Below are 7,130 nucleotides of genomic sequence, written 5' to 3'. Positions count from 1 at the left end.
TGGAGACAGCCTGCGCGCAGCAACGAAGACCCAACACAGACAAAAACAAATAAACAAATAAATAAACAAATAGGGGGCCAGGGAAGACCTCGCTGTGAAGGTAAACCTTGAGTAAGACTGAAAGAGGTGAGGGAGTCTGCCACGTGGAGATCTGGGGGAAAAGCATTTTGGACAGGTGGAACAGACAACGCCAGAGCCTGAGGTAGGAACGTGTGGCTTGAGGGAGGCAAAGAGGCCCCATGAGGTCAGAGAGGTGAGGGTGCAGGGATGTGCAGGGCTCTGCAGATGAAACTGAAATCAGCAAAGGATATAATGAAGAGTCATTGCCTTATGACTACTACCGCTATTACTACTACAATCATTAATTTCTCTGAACCTGTTTCTTCTTTTGTAAAATGTTAGCAGGAGGTTTAATATGTGAACATCAGGTCTGGGCACAGTGCCGAGCCCGTAATAATTGCTACTGATTGTTACCACATATAGTGCATGTTTAATAAACGTTTGTCCACTTCCCTCCTCCCCACATCAGGCCTTCAGTCTCCCGAAATAAACCTGAACCCTCTTAGACCAAGAAGGGGTGTCTGCAGGCCTGTGAGCAACCCAGAGACTTTTGTATCTGCCTGGAAGTTTCCAGAATCTTTTCCTCCAGCCCAGGTTGCCCCTCGCCCTCAGCCCTAGCCCCTTGTGGTTTTCTGGAGCGCGATGTCTGCTTTGCCTAAGGTATGTCCCACGTTGGGTCCTTCAGGCCTGGACCAGGGCCTGGGAGATGCCAGGAGCTGCGGAGACACGGAGGGAGGTGGGCCTGGGGGCCTGAGTTTGGGAGTGGGGCTTGTCCAGGGCAGGACTGGGACCAGACTGGGTGTGCCCCTGAGTGCCACCTCATGACTTGGGTTCATCCCTCTCTCCCCTGGGGTCTTTGTTGTCCCATCTGCAAAATGGGCAAAGCTCTGGAGTCCCCAGCGGAGGGGAGAGGTGCAGAGCAACAGGAAGGGTGACTGTGAGTAGTGACTGGGAATGGGGGACAGACTGAGAGACCCTCTCCCCCCACAGCTCCAGTGCTCAGACCAATGTCAGAAACCCCACACAACCCCATGAGGCTGCTGCTTCCACATTCCCATTTACAGCTGGAGAAACTGAGGCACACAGAGGCAAAAGCACATGGTCCATATCACTCAGCCAACCAAGGCCCCAGCCAGGACTCGAGCCAGTGTGTGAAGGGTCCCAGCACCTGGCTCACAATCTCGGTACCACATGCCTGACACACGGCAGGGGCCCAATTACTACAAGCAAACAGTTAGGCGGCACGGCCCTTCCTAGCAGCCCCGCCCTTTATGTGGGTCACGTGCTTTGTACGTGTCTGCTTATGTAATCCTCACAGCAACCTCACGAGATTTACACTATTATCATCCCCATTTAGCTGACGGAGAAACTGAGGCCCAGAGAAGCTAATAACTTGCCAAAGATCACACAGCTGGTGAGCAGCAGGGCCGGGATTTGAACGCAGAGCTGTCTGGTTCCAAAAGCTGGGCTCTAAACTGCTAAGCTAAAGTGCTTGTCAATATAGCAAGTCCTTACTCACAGCAGCCAAGACATGGAAGCAACCTAAATGTCCATCAACAGATGAATGGGTAAAGAAGACGTGGTACATATACACAATGGAATACTACTCAGCCATAAAAAAGAATGAAATAATGCCCTTTGCAGCAACGTGGATGGACTTAGAGATTATCATACTAAGTGAAGTGAGTCAGAAAGAGAAAGACAAATGCCATATGATATCACTTATATGTGGAATCTAAAATACGACACAAATATTTATGAAACAGAAACAGACTCACAGACATAGAAAACAGACTTGTGGTTACCAAAGGGTGGGGAAGGGATAAATTAGGAGTTTGGGACTAGCAGATACAAACTACTGTATATAAAACAGATAAACAACAAGGTCCTACTGTATAGCACAGGGCACTATATCCAATATCCTGTAATAAACCATAATGGAAAAGAATATGAAAAAGAATATGTATATATATGGATAACTGAATCACTTTGCTGTACACCAGAAACTAACACATTGTAAATCAACTATACTTCAATTAAATATATATATATATATATATATACACACACACACACACATACATACATATAGCAAGTGCTAATGGAGAGTATTCACTGAAGGAGAATAGTCTGTACCAGAGGGGGCTCAGCTAAGAAGCAGAACTGATGACACACAGTGACAACAATGACAAGGACAGCAGCAACAGTAACAAGAGCAGACACTTATTGATGTTATCGTGCACCTGGCACTGTTCTGAGTGATCTACATGCATTCATCCTCACAAGAATCCTATGAGGTATGTTCTATTATCATCCCCATTTTCTGGTGAGAAAATTGAGGCACAGAGAGGTTAAGTAACCTGCCTCAGGTCACACAGCCAGGAAGTGGCACACCTGGGATGTGAACCAAGGCCTTCGAGTTCCAAAATCTGCTCTCAACTCCAAAGGCATAATTCTTCAAAACAGCATCTCAGGGGTAGGCAAGACCTTTAATGATGCTCAGGAGGGTCTGAGATGCAGAGGGGACCCAGGGGCGTGACGGTCCCCAAGCCTGGGCCCTGCTGTCACCACAGCACTTCTAGGAAGACTCAAGTATGTTCTAGAGAAGACAGTTGCTTTGTCAGCAGCTGCCTCTCCAAGGGAAGCCAGGGCTGACTGGGATCAAGGGCAGGGGAGGGAGTGCAGGTGGGGACAGGGGAACAGACACCCCCTGCCCAGGCCCTTGTTCCACCCCCAGCCCTGGCTGGGCTGCCAGTGCAGGCTTCTATCTGCTGCAATGCAGAGGCCTCGAGGAGCCAGCAAGTGGGTGAGTGTGAGTTGGAGCCCAGGGAGGGATGCTCTTGGCCGGGTGCCTCACCAGGCCTCCTGGCCAAGCTACTGCCGGCTGCCTGGGCCCCGTCAGCCACCTTGGCTGCAACTCACCTCTTGGTGGGTACAAGGAGTCCCTTAGCTGCCGGGAAGGAGCTGGGATTCAGAAGTGGGACAGGAGGCAGAAGCCCAGGGGCTTGGCCAGCCCTCCCCATCCCGACTCCCAGTCACTGGGTCAGTCCCTTCCCGACACCCTCTGCTTCGGGTAATGTCATTTGACAACCACCCACATGGGAGCCCCAGCTGTTTATCTTCTTCACTGGAATAAAAGAAAATTTTGCACTCCAGCATCACAGACTATTTGAACCACGTTTTACAGATGGGGAAACTAAGGCCCAGAGAGGGAGGGAGGGAGGCTTGTCTAAGGTCACCCCGTGAGCTGGGGACAGAACAGCAAGAGCACCGGGGTCCCCAGCTCCTAAGTGCTGAGTCCTTCTACTCCAGGCTCTGATGGAGCAGAATCCAACTTGGGTCAGGTTACAGCCCTCAGTGGGGACAGACTACTCTGTTATTTTTAAAGTTACTGAGCAGGAGAGTGAAGGGGACGAGACCACCAGCCAAGACTGGGAGGAGGGGAGGATGGGGGCCAGTGGGCTGGTTGGAGCCATGTCCCAGCACACCATCTGCCTGACCTGGAGGACGCAACTGAGCTTGGCCAGGTGGAGCAGGAGGGCAAATCGTGGGCACAAGGGTGATGTGTGTGCCCCAAGGGACAAGGACAAGGTGGTGGCCAGAGGTCAGAGCAGGCACTGCCCAGGGTCTGCTGTGCCCAGGAAGACAGGGCCAACTCGCCTTGACCCCAAGAGCTAAGGAATGGCACAGGATTAGCAAGTGACCACATCCCCACTGCAGGTCCTGTCAAAGGCTTTTCTTCCCAGTAGAAGAAATGGTGGTTGGGGCATGTCCAGCTGTCAGGTGCACAAAAGGAAAGTCTGGAACGGCCAGGAGATAACAAATAGCAATTATTATCATAACCACAGCAGCTACAGTTTATGGGGTGTTACTAAGTGCCTGACAACGTGCTAAGTGCCTGTCACCTCCCATCCCAGTTAATCCTCACCACTACTCTGGGACGTTCTCTCAGTTATCATTCCCATTTTACAGATAGGGAAACAGAGGCTTGGGGAAGTCAAATGACCTGAAGAGAATAGGCAAAGTGAAACCCCACACTTCATTCTCTGGGCCCAGGCTATTCAGGGCTCCCAAGAAAGGGTCCTGAAGGGCCTGGGGGTCCCACGCAGCTCAGCTCTCCCCCAACTTTGGGGGTGAACTTTTCACCCCAAAGCAGTCATCACCCAGCTGACTGGGGCTGGTTCTGTGGGACAGTGTCATTGTAGGGTCTCTGGATGCAGGGCCAGGACTCAGCTGAGTCCACGTTATTCCATCCTGACTCCCACCCTTGCTGAGCCTGCACATCCCACACTGGCATCTGGGGAAGTTATTTCAGATAACTCACCGCTCTAGGTGAGGCAAACTGGGGAGTCACTGTGGCCTTCCTGCCGTCCTCCTCTTGTCACCTGTCACCTGCCCACCTGAAGCAGGGGAATTGAGGGCAGCCTAACTCCAGGGTGGGGGGAGTCCTGTCAGACCAGCTTAAAGCTGTCTGAATTAACGTCATGTCTGGGGAGGGGGCACCCTGTTTTAACAAAGAACTAGAAATAAGGGAGAGGCCCTTGGGAAGCCTCAGGCCTAACTGCCGGGGTGGATGCAGAGAAGGGTCAGCCCATTGGCCAGCTGGGGGGACTGAGGGGAAGGGGTTTGCCAAGGTCGGCAGGTCCAGGCCTGCTCCCAGGTTTCTGACATAGCCAGCCTCTCAGGATCTGTGGGCAGGCAACGCTGTAGGGTGTGGGGAGCCCTCAGAAGAGGCGCCAGTCCGATCCTGGGGGGAGAACAGCCATCCCAGGATCCACGCCAAAAGGCACCCTCACCATTTTCCAAGAGGTGGCGGCACCTGAATGGTTAAAAAAAAAAAAGCAACATTCTCCCTGCGGCGTGGAAAGGATGCTGCAGGGATGGGGGGCTGGGACCTGCGGCTGCGGGTGCTAGGGTACCAGGAGGGGGGGCCAGGAAGTCTCCCACCTTCAACTGAGATGCCTACTCCATCCCCGAGGCAGGGAGAGCCAAATGTCCCTCCAGCCTGTGCCCGGTCTGGCACTTCGACTTGAGAAAGACCCGGGTCGGGGGTCCCGGGCCCCGCACTCTTACCTGTCAGCTTACCTGGCACCAGGTGAGCCGTGGGGAGGGGGCGCAGCGGGCTGGGGTCCTCAGGGGCGCGGGCTCCGCGCTGTTCATTGGAGACAGCGCCCGGCGCCCCGCTCGCTCCACCCCTCCCGCCTCTCCCTCCTCCCGCTGCTCCTCCGGGCCTCCCGCCCCCGGCTGCTGCGCAGCAGCAAGGTCGGAGCAGAGGGGGGCGGGCACACAGGCCAGCTGACGGGCAGGGCGGGGCCTCCTGGTGGACGGGGCCTTCGTGGGGGCGTGACCACAGCTAGCCACCGCCCACCTGCGACGAGCCCCGCCCTCATCCGCAGGACCAGGCCCTTCCGCTCGGTGCTCCACCCCTGGAGACCTCAGGCCCATTCTGAGCAGAAGAAAGTGACCACAGCTGCTGGGGCGCCTGCTCTTTAACCGTCCTTTTCCTCCGGAGGGCCTACCAGCCAGCCTCGGAGGATTGAGGTTAGGATCCTCATTCCTTCCTTCATTCAACCAATATTTGTTGAAAGGCACCTGCTATGTGCCGTGCACCATTCTAAGCGTTTGCGATGCTACAGGGAACAAAACGAGATCCTTGCCCTTCTGGAGCTGACATTCTAGTGAGGGAGTCAGGCGATACACGTAATGAATAAGTAAATTATACCTGTTGGAAGGGAATACATTTCACGGAGACAAACAGAGCCAGGGCGGTGGGGATTGGGAGAGGGAGATAGCCGTATGCACTCAGCGATCGCTGGGGGCTGGGTGCTGGGTGCTGGGGGCTGGGTGTGAAAAAAGACGGAAAACTCCCATCCTTCGCGGGGTGGGGGAGATAGAAAACCAACAAGTAAATAACATAATTTCATGTGGTGCCAAGTATGATTTATTTCCTGTAAAGGAAGTAAAACTGGGTGAGGCAATGGAGAGCGCCATGGGGTCTCTTTAGCTGGGAAGGGCTCCCTGAGAGGCGAGAGGTGAGAAGGAGGGAGCCACGGAGAGGTTTGGGGGGAGAGCATTCTCCGTGAAAGGAACTGCCAGTGGGAAGGCTCTGAGGTGGGAACTCACCTGGCATTTGAGGAGCGGAAAAGGGATCAGTGTGGACTGAACCAAAAGCTGAGGAGAGTAGGTGAAGCCCAGAGGGGCGGCAGGTGAGGCAAGATATACCCTCATCTCTCCAGCCTCCGGTCAGAGGCTAAAAATGCTCTCTGAATGTAAAACAGTCTCTGCTTCTCACATGGGACAGCCTCCTTCAAGGGGAATTTGGCAAAGTGCAGGATTGTAAATGTACTTTTTTTTTCCTGACCCAGTAGGAATTTCTTCTATAGATAGACTTGTGGAGGGAGTGAAGATACTAGTTTGCAGATAGTCACTGGAGTAGCAAAAGTCTGGAAATAACCTAAATACCCTTCCATAGGGAACTGGCCAAATAATTACAGAGCATCGCTCAAAAAATACCCAGTAGCATGGGGGAAAAAAAATCTATGTATCTATCCATACACAAATGTTACCTAAAGGTATGAAATGACCTCCAAAATCTATTGAGTAAAAACAAGGGGGAGAATCAAGCTGAAGTGTGATACTGTTTGTGCAAAAACGAAAGCAAATATTAATTGTACGTGAAGAAAAGCTCTTGGATGGATTATCCAAAAGCTAGAATGACTCAGGTCTGGGGCCAAATCCAGGCTCTGTCTTTTTTTTTTTTTTTTTTTTTTTTGCGGTACGCGGGCCTCTCACTGTTGTGGCCTCTCCCGTTGCGGAGCACAGGCTCCAGACGTGCAGGCTCAGCGGCCGTGGCTCATGGGCCTAGCCGCTCCGCGGCATGTGGGATCTTCCCGGACTGGGGCACGAACCCGTATCCCCTGCATCGGCAGGCGGACTCTTAACCACTGCGCCACCAGGGAAGCCCCAGGCTCTGTCATTTTTGCTGTGTGAAAATAGCCAACACAATATTGAAGGAGCAAAACAAATTTGGTGTACTGACACTACCCGACTTCAAGACATACTATATAAAG

This window comes from Delphinus delphis, chromosome 13 (assembly GCF_949987515.2).
Source record: "Delphinus delphis chromosome 13, mDelDel1.2, whole genome shotgun sequence".
NCBI lineage: Eukaryota > Metazoa > Chordata > Mammalia > Artiodactyla > Delphinidae > Delphinus > Delphinus delphis.
The sequence above is the reverse complement of the archived record's forward strand: the minus strand, read 5'-3'. Positions refer to the sequence as shown.